The following is a 15,247-nucleotide window of genomic DNA, read 5'->3' as shown; positions in this document are numbered from 1 at the left end:
TCAAGCCTTATTTTGGATTAATTTAGTATTTTAATTCCATTAGATTCTACTACTGAGTTATTGATTATACCACTTTAAAAAGTTTTTAGTGGTCAATTTGGGGTTCACAATATACATCTTGAACTTAATCAAAATCTACCTTTGAAGAATAATGTATCATTACGTGTACAGGCGAATGAGCCTTATAATAGTATACTTCCATTTCCTCGCTCCTTTTCTGTGTGCTATTTTTGTTATACATTTTATTTCTACAGATGTTATACACACTATATGTTGTGACTCGTTTTGCTTTGGATAATCAATTATCTTTTAAAGTGATTAAAAATAAGAATACAGGGGGTTTTTTGTACTTACCTTCTTTTTTGTTTTTTTTCCTGTTGTTGTCGTTTTGTTTTACAATTTCCTTCAGTCTCCATTGTGTAAACCCAGGTTTCCATCTGCTGTTGAAGGCACTCCACCTAAAGAATTTCCTTCGATGTTGCTTGTTGTGCAGGTCTGCAATGTTGTCTCTCAGTCTTTGTCTTTAAAGAGTCTTTATTTTACCTTCACTTTTATTTTATTTTTTTAATTCTTTTTTTAGGATTTTATTTTTCCATTTGAAAGACAGAGTGAGAGAGAGCAAGCACGAGCAGGGGACGAGCAGAGGGAGCCCACCCCTGGGCTCGATCCCAGAACTCTGGGATCATGACCTGAGCTGAAGGCAGGTGCCCAACCGACTGAGCAACCCAGGCACCCTTACCTTCACTTTAAAAGGTATTTTCATTGGAATAGAATTCTAGGTTGATGGCTCTTCCCTTCAGCACTATAAACATGTCACTCCAGGGGTGCCTGGGTGGCTCAGTTGGTTAGTGTCTGCCTTCAGCTCACGTCATGATCCTGGGGTCTGGGATCGAGTCCCACGTCCAGCTCCCTGCTGAGCAGGGAGCCTATTTCTCCCTTTCCCTCTGTGCTCTCTCTCTCTAATAAATACATAAAATCTTTTCAAAAAATGAAGATGTCACTCCATTGTCTTCTGACTTGCTTGCACAAATTCTGACAAGAATCCATGGTGATAATATTTTTGTCCCTTTTTATATAATATTTCATTTTTTCTCTGGCTGCCTTTAACATTTACTCTCTATTTTGGGGTTTTGGTAGTGGAGCTGTGTATCTAGGCGTGTATGTGCTTTATATTTGTCCTGCTTGAGATTCTCTGGAATTCCTGCATCTGTGATTTGTTATCGTTCATTTGCAAAAAAAATTTGCAAAAGATTCAGCCATTATCTCTGTGAATATTTTCTCTTCCTTCCTTTCTCTCCTTTTTCCTTCTGGGACTCCAATTATATCTTTTGGATATATATATATTTGGCATCTTTTGGCCATCTGATATTGTCCCAGAGTTCTTGGACACTGTGTTCTCCCCTCCCCACCCACATCCTTTTTTCTCTTTATGTTTCATTTTGATTAATTTCCACTGTCCTGGGTTCAAGTTCACTCGTTCTTTCCTGGTTGTTTCCCGTTTGCTGAGAGTTCTTTATCTCTGATATATATTTTTTTAATTTCTAACATTTCATTTGATTCTTCTTTTTTTTTTTTTTTTTTAAAGATTTTATTTATTTATTCGACAGAGATAGAGACAGCCAGCGAGAGAGGGAGCACAAGCAGGGGGAGTGGGAGAGGAAGAAGCAGGCTCATAGCGGAAGAGCCTGATGTGGGGCTCGATCCCATAACGCCGGGATCACGCCCTGAGCCAAAGGCAAACGCTTAACCGCTGTGCCACCCAGGCGCCCCTTCATTTGATTCTTCTTTAAAAAAAAAAGTTATATTTATTTTAGAGACAGAGAAATGGAGTGTGAACGGGTGGAGGGGCAGAGGGAGACGGAGAGAAGCAGACTCTGCACTGAGCCTGGAGCCCAATATGAAGCTCGATCCCAGAGATCATGATCTGAGCAGAAACCAAAAGCCTGACACGCAAACGACTGAGCCACTCAGGTGCCCCTGATTCTTCTTTTTTATAGTGTTTTCTCTGTGCTAAAATCCCCCATCTGTTTCTGCAGGCTGTCTATTGTCTCCTCGTGATCCTTCACTTAATAATCATAATTATTTTAAAGTCTCTGTTGTATAGTTCCAACATCTTCTAATTCCCACCATCTTTCTGTCTGGTTCTGCTTTGTGTTTTATTTCTTGATAATGGATTTTTTTTCTATTTTTTTAAATAAGTATCTCCTATTTTTTGATGGAATGACAACCATCATGTGTAGAAAAAGAGAAGAAACTGTGGCAAATAGAATTTATGTCTGGAAATGGGCATGCTTCTTTTTCTTTTAGACAGTTAATGTGATATTGGAGTCAATCAGTCAGGAGCTAGGCTGGGTTTGGGTGTTATTTTCATTGTTTTGAAGGCACACTAGGTTTCTTTTTTTTTATTTATTTAAATATATATGTGTTTTTAGAAGATTTTATTTTTGGTCTGCAATCTGGAAGGGGGCTCTCACCGGAACCCAATCAACACAGGCACCCTAATCTTGGACCAGCTTCCAGAACTGAGAAAGAAACTTGCTGTTTATAAGTTAGCCAGTGCGGTATTTTGTTGTAGCAGCCCGAATGGATTAAGACAGTCCCAGTGCCAGTATCGGTATTTTTTATGGTCGATAATATTCCACTGCATGAGCCCTGCACTTTGTTTATCCACTCATTAGTTGATATGGGTGTAGGGGTTATTTCCACCCTTTGGCTATTATGGATAATACTGCTATCACCATCAACATTCATGTACAAATTTTTGCGTAAACATGCTTTCCTTTCTCTTGGTCTATACCCAGGAGTGAAACTGCTGAGTCCAACAATAACTTTAACTTTTTGAAGAACCACCAGACTGTTTTGCAGAGTGCCCGCACCATCTTCCATCCCCACCAGCAGTATTTGAGGGCTCCAATCTCTCTATATCCTCACCAACACTGGCTGTTTTCTGACTTTTTGATTTTAGCCCTTCTAGTGGGTGTGAAGTGGTACCTCATTTTGGTTTTGATTTGCATTTCCCTGATGATGAGGGATATTGAACATCTTTCCACATGCTTGTTGGCCACTTTATTCTTCTCTGAAGGAAAGTCTATTCACATCCTTTGCCTTTAGTCCTTCAATTGGTTTGTCTTACTGAGCTATAAGAGTGCTTTATAGATATTATATATTACGGATACCAGTCTCTTATCAGATATATGCTTTGCGAATATTTTCTCCTGTTCTGTGGGTTGACTCTTCATTTCTTTATAGTTCAAAATGTGGATGAAGGCTTTCCCAGTTTCCCATAGTCTCTGTGCTCCAGTGCCGGGGGGGTGGGTGGGTGGGGGGGGTGGGTGAATGCTCTCTATGCCCTTGTCCCCCCCAAGTGGTACACTGCTCTTGGCTTGTTTTGCTGTGCTAGGGTCACGTTGGGTTCAGTGAGTTCTCTATTATGCAGGTTCAGCTGGGTCTTGAGCAGGCCCTGTACACCTTGGTCTGGGGGAGGGGAGGGTTATCTCAGCATTCCTGAGCCTCGTGCCCATAGCAACTATCTGTTGCCTTCTATCTGCCGTTGGTCTTGTAGGGGAAAGACCAGCGGGAGCCCACCTCTGCTTGGTTTCATTGCAGGATCCTAGGCTGGAGACATTTTCTGTGTCTCCCAGGGTAAAGGAGTTTTTCTAGCTTTTCTATAACACCAGTAGATCTTGGCCTGTGTCCTAGGGGCAACAAGAAGGTTTTTCCTACCCCTCCTCCAAGAGTCAGATGAATTTGCTTCTACTCTTTGCCTAGAGGCAATGTATTTTTACCTAGACCCTGGGAACAAAATGATTTCTGTCCCTTCCCTAGAGGCTTAAGCTTTTGCTTAGTCAGAAGAGAGATAGTACAAGGGATTAAGGTTTTTTTAAGAGCCACAGAGGGCAGTTCTCTCTAGTGCCTCACTGAATCTTTCTTGCAAGTGTTGGCTGGAGGACTGTGGAGAAAAACTTGCAAGTCAGTCTGAACTGCCCTTGTCCTGGAGGCTCTCGGTTATTTCCAACTGACCTGCTAGGCCACACTAGACCTTGACGATTCATTACGAGTTTATCTGATTTCTTCTTACCTACTTGTATACCAGCCACCACCTTTCTTCTGTGTCCTGCCAAAGGTAACAGCATCTATGTGTGCTGTCTTGGAGGACTTGCTAGGTGAACAAGCCAAAGAGCTCCAGGCATGAACTGGAGCAGTAGCAGAGCAGTGCCTCAGAAGGACTCATTCTTGAAGTCCACAGGGACTGTATGTCCGGGCCTGAGGGGCAAGTACCCCTCAGGTGTGGCCTTGAACAAATCCCCTCAGTCTCCCCAGCTGGGCAATGCGGTCCTACAGAAAAGGGGTAAGGGTGGGGGCTGCAGATCAGATGGCCTGGAGTTGAATCCCAGCCTCACACCATACAACAGAGAGACCCCAAGGCAAGTTACTCAGCCTCTCTCTGCCTCATTACCTTATCTTTCCAATGTGGCTAATAATAAAACCTATCTCTCTCTATGATGTCTGGCATTTAACATTAGGTACTATCATCATTGGTAGTACCAGTAATAGTAATAGTAGCAGTAGTATTATCATACTAAAAGTAGCATTGTTATTAATATTACTATTACTCTTCGTGATCTCTAAGTTTCCTTCTACTACTAACTATTTGTGATATATGAAGTATTTATTCATTTATTTTGGTAAGAGGATCTGAGGTAGGCCAGGTAATAAAACAACTGCCCTGGGAAGGGGAGGGCAGGCCTTCATTTGCTATGTGACCTTTGCTCAGACCCTGGCCAACTCCGGACACGAGTGTCCTTCTGTAGAGTGCAGACTGAACTGACAGGCTGGGACTAGCTGAATCTGTGTCAGGGAGCAGGGGAGGGAGGGAATCAAGGGATATCTTTGGAGCTGTCAGCCCACAGACATCATGATGCCTATTTCTCTAAACTACAAATTGCAGAAGATGGGGAATCAGAGCCCTCATGTTCACAGAGCACTTTAATCATCAAAATTCACTCACATTCATGATGTCATTTAGCTGCGTCAAGGGCTGCTTTGGAGGTGTGTGTCAGGGATTGTTGATCCTAATTCGATAGTTAGCAGAGTGAGATCCAAAGAGGGATTCGGCCAAGGTCACCCAGGGAGATCAAGATAGCGATGGGCTGGAACCCAGGAGCCAGACTCGGTGCTTTTCCATGAACTCCAGGCAGTGGGGGCCTGCTCACCTGCATTTTCCCAGCAGGTTGTGCCTCCCTCTGTGGGAGGGCAGGTAGGATCCATCGAAGCACAGAGGCCTAAATAGGGAAGTCTGGAAGGTCAATAGTTGGAGCTGTTCCTGATCCCTGGTGCCAGATGACAGCATCTCCAGGGCAGGGATTGGGTGTCCTCCTTTGCAGCTCCCTGACCCCATGGGCCTGATGGGGTCACAAGAGTTCTCTTGAATGAAGACATGAAAAGAATTCTCTTCCATTTTTGTTCAGGCTTATGGAATCCTAACCCTTCATGGCCGGGGATGAGCCTTGAGTTCCTCGCATGTTTCAGGCCCAGCACAGTGCCGGGGAACACCGGAAAGCACTAATAAATATTTGTTAAAGGGATCCTACCACCAAACCCAAGTCATGCACAGATTCAAACAAGCAAACAAACAAAGACAAGCGGGGAAGGGGGATTGGGAAGTTACTGTGTAATGGATATAGAATTTCTGTTTTAGAAGATGGAAGAGTTCTGGGAGAGGATGTTGGTGATTGTTTCAAAAATGGAAACAGATCTAATGTTACTGAACCATACAGTTTAAAATGGTTAGGATGGCTCCCTCAGAGCCTCCAGGAGGAACCAACACTGTGGACAACTTGACTTTGGACTTCCGGCTTCCAGAGCTATGAGAGAATAAATGTCTGTTTTAAGTTAAAAAAAGAAAACAAGTTAAGATGGTAAATTTTCTGTTACTTATATTTTACCATCATTTAAAAAACTTGAAAAGAAAGTTGACAAAAATACATTTTCTAGCCCGGAGAAATAAAACGAGATTAAGCCTGCATTATTTCTATCCATTTCACCAAATGGAAAGGAAATGCAGTTGGGCTGGGCTCTTCAGCAGACCCTGTCAGACACAGAGACACACACCCGTCCTTACCCTCGATTAGCCCACCCATTGTGAGGACCCACTGGGCACCCAGCCCTGGCCTGGAGCTCCCAGGAGCACCAGGTCTTCTTTCTGAAGCCAGGGAAGGCATTAGAGGTGGGGCAGGTGGGGCAGGTGGGACAGGGAGGAGGGAAGCTCTTTAAAATCTTGTTGCACCAGATGGTGTCTCCTTGGTGCCTTGTCCTCTGGCTTTGACAAAGGGTGGGAGTTGTCTCAAGTCAGTATGGCCACAGGGCCCAGCCAGTTCTATACCCCTGGGATGGCATGTCACAGGAGCACCAATAGCCCTCAGCTACCCAAAGCTCGTTGTGTGCTGGGGACCTGCCAAGTGCTCCCCGTGTGTGAACCTATTTAATCCTCACAACAAACTGTGAGGCCAGTCTTGCACTCCTCTCCAGTGACAAATGAGGAAACTGAGGCATAGACGGGGTAAGCAACTGGCTCATTCAGAGTGCCATGAGCATAAGAAGTGGGTTTGAGGCTTGAAACCTGTGCTCTGAATGCCACGATTCTCCATGCTCCATAGCTGGCCTTCCACAGATGGGGAAATGGCGTCCCTTAAAGTCAGTGGACCGCCTTAAAGTCACTCTGCCAGACACTGGCAGAGCTGCCGTTGGGATCCAGGTCTTCCAGTACCCAGAATGGTGCCTTTCTACAAATGAGGCCTCATCTGAGAACGAGAAGATCTCGATTTTGTCCCCGGGACCCCATCTCCTCCTAGCTGTGCACTCTTGGGGGCAGTGTGGTGAGTGGTGTTGGCAGAGCCGTTTCTGCCTGGCTGGCTTCCGCCTTGGAAGATTTCTTTTTTCCTGCTTTCTGACTCTGGGTACTTTCTTTTCCAAGAAGAGATGATGGTTTAAGGGGATGCTCTCGGGAATGGGGTTCCCAAGCAGGACAAAGAAACCTTCCTAACCCGGGGCTGTTGGCTGTTTGCAGAGAGGCCGGGGGCCCACAGAGGAGCTGGGGAGGGTGGTGGCGAGGTGGGGCTGCAGAGAAGAAGGGCAGGAGTACAGCAGGCCAGAGGGGGAGCCTCTGGAGACACATGTCCCTTCTCCAGGCCTCAACACCCTTTGTTCAGCGGGCTGGGGGAGAGAGTTGGGCTAAGTGGTTTCTAAGCCCCTCTCCCTGTTTTGTTTTTTGTTTTAAAGAAAGATTTTTGTTTGTTTAAAGATTTTATTTATTTATTTGACAGAGAGCGAGACAGCCAGCGAGAGAGGGAACACAAGCAGGGGGAGTGGGAGAGGAAGAAGCAGGCTCCCAGCGGAGCAGGGAGCCCAGCGCGGGCTCGATCTCAGGACTCCAGGATCACGTCCTGAGCCGAAGGCAGACGCTTAACGACTGAGCCACCCAGACGCCCCCCCTCCCCTGTTTTAGGTCGGGCTCCTTAGAAGCAGAGCTTGAGAAGAGGAGCCCCTGTGAGACTGGTTTATTGAAGAAATGCCCTCTGGAGAAACTGGAGCGGGAATCGGGCAGTAGGCTAAGGAAGGGGAAGAAGCAGAACAGGGTGTGATTCCAAACTCGGAGCAAGCATGGCTGGACCCTGCGAAAATGCCCCCGAGGGAGCTCCAGCTCAGAGTTGCACTGACTGGCCTGGGCCAAGGGGCACCTGGGATGGGGCGGGGTGGCTGGGGAGGCACAGGCTCCCAGGTGTTTTCCATACGTGCACGTGGGGAAGAGTAGTCCCAGCAGCGCCCAAGAGAGCTGCAGGGCAGGTGGTTAGAAGGAGAAGTTGACAGACACATAGACTGGGGCCCACGACGATGAACAAAAGGACTCTGGTGGAGCGCTGACAGCGCTCAGGATTTATCCTAACATTTCAGATTCTGGGTCTTTCCCAACAGCACCAGACAGATGAGATAGACTGAGAGCCTGAAGCCCGTTGCTTGAGTGGGAGTTTTGGCATGAGGTACCGGGGAGCCTCAAAGAACCAGATGTCACAGGCTGACAGGGCTAAGAGGGCTTAACACTCCTCGACCCGCTCAACTCCTGCCTTTACCCATGCCCACAGTCCCGCACACTCGGACACATGGGGCACGGGAACACACCTGCGTGAATGTGCATGGAAGCAAAGGCCCTGAGGCACACGGACATGCGCACATGGACTCTCGCACAAGTGTGCACACACTTTCACACCAGCCCATGTACGTACATGGGTACTCTTGCAAAGACATATCCGTAGACATTCACACTCACTTGTACACACATATTCCTGAGCTTGCACTGGAAGCAAGGCCAGCCCTGCCCTTTCTCTTCCTGGTTTTCAGGGTTCTCTTCCCTGGATGGGGAGGCCCCAGAGCCAGGCCAGTTGCAGCTGGCCACTGAAGACTGACCTTTGGCTACAACGGCCCGGATCACACCAGTCCCAGACCCCAGGCTCATGTCTGTCTGGGTTACTTGTAGAAGACTGATAAAAGTGTCTGGAAGCTTAGCTGCTGCCTCCCCTGCCCCTCCTTGTCCCCAAGTTTCCACTCCCAACTTCGACCCAGGCCTTTGTCCATCAGTGGGTCAGAGGCCTCCTGCCCCTGTTGTACGGGTAGTGATCTGTGGTCCAGGGAAAGAGATTAACTGGGCCTCCTGACATGTAGCCTGCTTCCTCCTCAAGTGGCAGGAACCAGCAGGAATATTGCCGTTGAAAAGCAAGGCCATCAGTGCAGAATCAGACTGACCCCAGCTCTGAGGGGCTCCCAGTCTGGTGGAGGTCCCAGCATTTAAAAAGTGTGATCCGTGCTGGGCTGGAAGGAAACAGGGGACTGAGGAAGCCCAGAGGAGATACCTAATAGCCTGGAGGGAGTGGGATCGGGGAAGGCTTTCCGAGGGAGAGGATGTCTAAAACGACTCTTAAAAGATCAAGAGGAACTCGTTATGGGTGGAAGGAAGTAGGGTAAAGGCTTTTTAGGCAGAGGCAACAGCTTGCGCAAAATGCTGGCACTAAGGGAAGCAAGGTGCCCTAGGGAGCTGTGAGATGTTCAGCAAGGCTGGAGGAGGGTTAGAGTAGGTCAGAAGGAAGGCAGGAGCCCAAGGAAGCATCCAGAGGGCATGGAGAAGCCATTGGGAAATTTTAGCCAGGGGCAATAGTTGTGTCAGAGCTACACTGGGAAGATCTTTCAGGCTCCAAAGGGCAAGGTGGATCTGGGGACGGCTTAAGACAGATTTGAGATGGGACGTAGGGCAACTGATTAAGTGGGGGCTGGGAGAAGATTCGCAGGTCAAGAAACAAATCAAGGGAATTATGTAGGAAACAAATTTGCACAACATATTAATTGACAAAAGTCCAAGTAAATAATAGAGCACAATTTTTTTTGTAACGCAGGTCTACTAATGAGAAGAATGGAATTTTTTGGAGGATGACGTTTTACTTCGGTGGGGCTCAAAGTTAGTGTTTCCTACCGTCAAACTGACTGCAAATGGTCATCGGTAGAAATCACTCTCAGCTCATGGGTCATTTAAAGACAGGTTGCAGTTTGTTGACCTCTTGTCTAGACTCATGGGGCCCGGGTACAAGCCAGTGAGAAGCAAAGGAGGCTCCGCTGTCCCCTCCGCCGCCCAACAAATCACAGAGCCTCAACTTCCCCATGACTGCCGCTCCTGTGAGGAGGGGCCATTGCTCCCAGCTAAAAGGTACCCTTGTTAATAGGAGGGACTGAGATCCTTCAGCCAATAGGCAGTATGAACATCTGTAATTGTCACATCTCAGGGCAAGAGGGACCCAATGTCCCTCTCTAGCCCTCTCCCAGGCAGGACTAACTCCATGTTTCATGGAGTCGCAGCATATCCTAGATATGGAAAGTGACTCGTTTGAGGTCACAGTGCAAGTTGCTGACAGTTGAGATTTGGACCCAAGTCTTAGGATTCCCAGGTGCATTTCCTTTCCTTACACCACCATGTCCTGGCCGTGGATCCCACTAACTTGGGGGGAGCGGGGCCCATGGGGAAGGAGCAGTGTCAGGATTCCTCTGCCCACGACGAGACGCTCCTCAGACTCCTGCCTTCTGCAGGGAGCAGTCTGGGGGCAGATCAGGTCTCCTCATTTACATACATTTATACATCACTTCTGGATGAGGAACCTGAGGCTTGGAGAGAACACATAATTTGCTTGGCGTCTCTAATCGGTTAAAATATGGCCTCATGAAAGACATCCTCCTGCTCCTGGTCCCTACAACCTGTGAATATTACCTTACATGGGGGAAAAAAAAGGATCTTTGCAGGTGTGATTAAATTATGGATCCTGAGATAAGAAGATTATCCTAGATTATCCGGAGGGGCTCTGAGCATAATCACATGTATCTTTATAAGAAAGACACAGAGAGATTCTAGTAGATACGGAGGCAGAGGGTGATGTGACAATGAATAGAGCAGGACTGCAAGATGCTAATCTACTGGCTTTGGAGATGGAGGAAGAGCCCAGGAGCCAAGGAATGTATACAGTTCTAGAAGCTGGAAAAGACAAGGAAACGGATTCTCCCCTAGGGTCTCTGGAGGGAGCACAGCCCTGTGAACGGCTTCTAAAGCTGACACCAGTGCAACTGATTTCAGATGTCCAGCTTCCAGAACTGTGAGAGAGTACACTTCCGTTGTCTTGTGACCACGTTTGGGGGGCGTTGCTATAGCAGTTTCAGAAAACTAATAAGGCACCCCACAGCGATTTTTCTAAATTAATTATTTAAAGTAAAATAAACTTTTGGGGTGCCTGGGTGGCACAGCGGTTGAGCATCTGCCTTCGGCTCAGGGCATGATCCTGGCGTTATGGGATTGAGCCCCACATTGGGCTCCTCCACTATGAGCCTGCTTCTTCCTCTCCCACTCCCCCTGCTTGTGTTCCCTCTCTCGCTGGCTGTCTCTATCTCTGTCGAATAAATAAATAAAATCTTTAAAAAAAATAAATAAAGTAAAATAAACTTTTAAGTCTTAGGATAATTTTAGATTTACAGAATAGCTGCAAAGACCATGAGAAAGTACTTACGTACCCCTCCCCCAGGTTCCTCCCCAGTTAGCGTCTTACTTTACTGTGGTACATTTGTCACAAAGAGCCAACATTAGTATTAGTTAGAATCCACAACTCTATTTAAATTTCACTGGATTGGGGGCCCCTGGGTGGCTCGGTCGGTTAAGCGTCTGCCTTTGGCTCAGGTCATGATTCCATAGTCCTGGGATCGAGCCCCGAGTCAGGGGATCGAGCCCCATGTCAGGCTCTCTGCTCAGTGGGGAGCTTGCTTCTCCCTCTCCCTCTGCCTGGCGCTCCCCCTGCCTGGCGCTCCCCTTGCTTGTGCGTGCTCTCTCTCTGTCAAATAAATAAATAAAATCTGAAAAAAAAATAGATTTCACTGACTTTTCCTAATGATCTTTATCTGTTCTGGGGTCCTAGCCAAGATACCACAATACATGCAGCTGTCGTGTGTTCTTAGCTTCCTCTGGCCTGTGACTGTTTCTCAGACTTTCCTGGTTTTTTTGATGACTCACTTCGGAGGAGTACTAGCCAGGTATCTTGTAGAAGTTTACTCCATTTGGATGTATCTGATGTTTCTGTCCTAGTCAGATTGGGGTGATGGGGTTTGGGGAGGAAGACCGCAGACATGAGATGCCCTTCTCATCACATCGTATCGAAGGCGCATACTGTCAACATCACTTACCACTCATGTTGACCCTGATCCCCTGGCTGATGTGATGTTTCCGTGGTAAAGTCACACACCGTCCCTCTCCTGTGCCCAACTCTTCCCTCACTCTACTCTCGGAAGCAAGCCACTAAGCGTACCCCAATTCAAGTAGGAGGGCAGACTATCTCCATCCATTTTTTGGGATTCTTCTGTAAGAGAAATGTCACTCTTCTCCCCCACTTATTTATTACTATTCAATCATTTATTTATATCAGTATGTACTCACGGACGTGTATTTTATACTCTAGATTATAATCCAAGTACCATTATTTGCTCTGTTGCTCAAATTGTTCCAGCCGTGGCCTTTGGGAGCTCTTTCAATCTGGCTCCTGCGTTCCTTTGAGATGCTCCCATCATTTTGTTTTTTGAGTACTTCTTTACTTTCTGGCACTACAAGATGCTTCAGGCTCTCTTTTCCCTGCCCAAGAATGCTACTGGGGTGACATTCTTCTAGGCTCTTTTGGAAGACAGAGCTAGGAGCTAGGAAATACATGTATTAAGCTAACCCATGCATACATACCTACTCACAACGATTTCTGTATCTGTCCATCTGTATATCAAACAACATCAATTCCTACTGACATCTCCCACTGTAACCTCTTAGGCATGGATCATTCTAGCCTTGCTCCCTCGCTTATCTGTAACCTCCCTCTCCAACGGTGAGAAACTGGTTCCCACCATCCACTTGCCTATCTGTGCACTCCCAGTATACAATGCAGCCATTTCCAAATTGTGAAACCACACCCCATGAGAAATTCAAATTTAACTACAGTACAATTTATTTTAGCATTAGTCTTAGTGTTCCCAGTCAATACTTAGTGTTCCCGAGTTCTCAACATTTGCTACAACATGGACAGCACTGGAGGAGATAATGCTAAGTGAAATAAGTCAAGCAGAGAAAGACAACTATCATATGATTTCTCTCATCTATGGAACTTAAGAACTAGGATGATCAGTAGGGGAAGAAAGGGATAAAGAAAGGGGGGGGTAATCAGAAGGGGGAATGAAGTATGAGAGACTATGGACTATGAGAAACAAACTGAGGACTTCAGAGGGGAGGGGGGTGGGGGAATGGGATAGACTGGTGATGGGTAGTAAGGAGGGCACGTATTGCATGGTGCACTGGGTGTTATACACAACTAATGAATCATCGAGCCTTACATCGGAAACCGGGGATGTACTGTATGGTGACTAACATAATATAATAAAAAATCATTAAAAAAAAATTAATAAAAAAAAAATTAAAAAAAAAATACTTAGTGTTCCCAGTTTTCCAAAGTCCCTTAGGGCAGCTCTTTCCCCCTACCCCCTGCAGTGAGGTTTTCTCATACAGTTGTAATACGGTTTTAAAATTTTTTTGTCACAAGTCCGCATTCCATCTTGGAATCCCCAGGCTTCTTGGTTGGTTTTCTCAAATTTAATTTCTATACATTAAGGTTCACTCTTTGTAGGTCTTGACAGACGCACAGTGTCATTTTTATACCAGTTCAATACCATACAGATTCTTTCCACCAACCTAAAGGAGCCCCTATGCTTCTCTTAGCCAAAGGCTCACCCTTTCTAACTCCCTGGCAACTGCTGATATGCTTTCCATTCCTACAGTTTATCATTTTCCAGAATATCATATAAATGGAATCAAATAGCCTTTTTACTCTAGCTTCTTTCACTTAACAAAACGCATCTAAGATTCAATGTTGCTGCGTGAATTAATAGCTCGTTCCCTTTATTTCAGAGTAGGGTCCCACTGTCCTGAAGGTACCGCGGTGTGTGGTTTCTATTCCCTGAAGGGTATCTTGGTGGCTTCCAGTTTTTGCTGATTATGAAGAAAGCCGCTGTAACATTGGTGTGTGGGTTTTTGTGTGGACTCACTTTCAGATCAGTTGGGTAAATAGCTAGGAGCATGGCTGTCGTGCTGTGTAGGAAGCTTATATTTAACTTTATTTAAAAAAATGCCAAAATGTCTTCCAAAGTGGTGTGCCATTTGGAATACAGTTACCTTATATTTCACAACTTAAATACAATTTTTCTGATCCTTCCCTTCGTTTCCCAAGCTGGTAGTTAGGACGTCTCACGCATAAGGCAAAAAGCACTGGCTTTGCCCTCCGATCTGAGTTTAAATCCTGACTCCAAAAACTTAGAAACCATTTAAAGACTGGTGTGACTTTGGACAAGTTAGTCTCTCTGAGCCTCGTATTGAGATTTAACTCTTCATATATGCGTGATGTCACGGGTTCGGTTCTCCAGCAAGTGAATTCTGAAAGCACGTCTAGCCTGCGGGATGTTTAATAGGGAGAGCCCTTGGGCTCAACACTTACCGAAGGGAGGGAAGGCCAGGGAATTGTGCAGAGGGAGAAGCTGGACAGAGGTGGCCCATCAGTGCTGTCCTGATCTGGGCTGAAGTGGTCAGCCTTTCTGTCCCATCCGGATCAGTCATCGGCTCAGAGCCCCGGCAGGAGCAGCTCTCTGCACCTGGCGCAACGTGTCCTTCCTTGAAGGTGCATCTGGAGGTGTTTTCCGGGATCCACTGCCCCAGACAGAGTGGAAAGAGCATTGGATGAGGGTGAAGAGCGGTCCCACATTGGACTCTTTCTAGCTCTGTGCCTTCAGGCAAGTCCTTCCCTCCCCAGAGCCCCCTCAGCTTACCCGCACAGAAGGGGCTGAGACCACAGCCCCCCCATCTTGTAGAGCATTTGCAGTTCACTTAGCTTCGTGGGGCTTAACCACAGCAACCTGACAGTAGCAGTAATTAGCGCCACCCCCCCAAGTGAGGTCGAAGGCAGTGCTGCCCTAGTGTGGTCTGGGGGCTGGAGGGTGTCCGTTAACCGCTTGTTACCGGTTCCTGACCACGTTAGGTATAGAACTGGAGAATACCTGCTCAGAAACTTTAGAGCAAGGAGGCAGAGGAATTTTATGTCTGTTGAAAGTAAGAATAAAAACTTGGACTAGTATTATGGTGGTCTTGGTTTTCATATTTCAGTTTTCTGGTAATTTATATTGTATTTTACAAATGAATAGGTCCAAGATGGATTAGAGACACCCCCCCCACCCCCCACCCCACACACAAATCCGGTCCTACACCGCAGACGTTTTGAGGAGCATTGACCTAGGGCATACCCAAATGCCAGCTTCTGACAATTGTTGCCTTTTTAAAAGGGGAGGCCCCCCCTTTTTTTTAAAGATTTTATTTATTTATTTGACAGAGATAGAGACAGCCAGCGAGAGAGGGAACACAAGCAGGGGGAGTGGGAGAGGAAGAAGCAGGCTCATAGCGGAGGAGCCTGATGTGGGGCTCGATCCCATAATGCTGGGATCACGCCCTGAGCCGAAGGCAGATGCTTAACCGCTGTGCCAGCCAGGCGCCCCAAGGGGAGGCCCCTTTTGATCCTAATCATTGGCATTGCATTGATAGGGCCAGATTTATTGCTGGTTTTGTCCTTTTCAGGGCCCCTTTAAAAGGGGTTACTAG

Source organism: Ursus americanus, chromosome 16 (genome assembly GCF_024610735.1).
Source record: "Ursus americanus isolate L20-20 chromosome 16, mUrsAme1.1.p, whole genome shotgun sequence".
NCBI classification, from domain to species: Eukaryota; Metazoa; Chordata; class Mammalia; order Carnivora; family Ursidae; genus Ursus; species Ursus americanus.
The sequence above is the reverse complement of the archived record's forward strand: the minus strand, read 5'-3'. Positions refer to the sequence as shown.